Genomic DNA, 1444 nt, shown 5'->3' on the forward strand with positions numbered 1-1444 from the left:
ATGTATCCAGGGGGGAGGATATGAAATCTATCATTCAGTATCTTATTTTGTATCTTATCTTATCTTATTACAAAATTCCTTTAAATTCACAGCAAAATCGTCCGTGTTTATTTAGTCAGTGTAAAAAATCGACACTTGAGTCTTTGCATAAGTCGACACCCATCAGAGTTCCTTCCCTTTTTAGATGTGGTTCTATCAGCTCTACGAGTGGACGGACACAACAGCAATCCAATAAACATCTCTCAACTCCTCAAGTCACTGAAAAATCAACACTTGTTAACACTGAAGAATTGGCTTGGTAGCAAAGAAAGACTGGCTCCAGTCTTTTATAATCAGTCATCAGCCAAAGTGTGACTGTAATCCGGCTAAACGTCATGTTGTTCTTTCAGTCTACGTTTGTCTCACTCACTGGTGAAAGTGGGCCGGAACCGTCCGGTGCGCAGTTCCGGTAAGACTTTCGGTGCCTGAACGCCGTTGGGGGAAGACATCCAGCTGCCTGTCAATCAAAATCCGATTGTTGCAGAGTGCAGTCGATCCATAATTTCCAACAAGGAAATGCATGGCTGACGTTATGTCATTACTAATAAACAACAGTCTCTCTCATAAATTGCTTCTAAATTGTTGTTAGAACTGTTTTAGACCTGGCTGTCAGTGGTTTTTAATCCGTGCTGTGTGTGTAGGCTGATTTGCGCTTCCAGCATGCAGCTCCTGAATGCCGCTGCTGCTGCCTGCACTGGGCTGTGTCAAGTCTAGTCTCGCTTGCGGCTTGCCTCCGCTCCGCAAACAAAAACAGTTCCACCAGGATTGCGCGAGTGTAGTTCCCACTGGTGAAAGTGGGCTGGAACCGTCCGGCCCACAGAAATTCTGTGCCTGAACGGCGTTCCTGGAAGACACGCAGCTGTTGTCAATCAAAATCCGATTGCGCTGCTGCTCGGCTGTCTGTCCATACTGCGTTATTTCGAAACCCACATAGGTTAAGCCAAAACCACGCCCTGTGCCCGCCTACGCAGCAGTCAAGCGCCAGGATTGGCCAGGAGCAAGTCTTTTGTCCTCTTTTGACAGCTCGAATCTCCCACACCACAACCACTGCACAGCACGCAGCCCAGCGATTTCATGAACCAACTGAATTGCTTTTGAGAGTGGACATTGAAATGAATGATGGTCACATACCTTCCTTAGTGTATTAACGCTATTGAAAACGTAATACAAGCTTTTAACACATTTCCCACACCACAAACACTGCGCCCAGCCCAGCGATTTTACTAGGCCTAACCAAATTGCTCTTGCGCGGACATTGAAAATAAATTACTGTAATATATTAACGCTAATGAAAACGTAGCACAAGCTTTTAACACACAAATGATTTTTAAACATATTTATTTCAAAACATCATTGTAAAATTCAGGGCTTTAGCCAAAGCTTCAATAACAGAGCTCAGCTGACA

Source organism: Poromitra crassiceps (assembly GCF_964638095.1).
Source record: "Poromitra crassiceps genome assembly, chromosome: 16".
NCBI lineage: Eukaryota > Metazoa > Chordata > Actinopteri > Beryciformes > Melamphaidae > Poromitra > Poromitra crassiceps.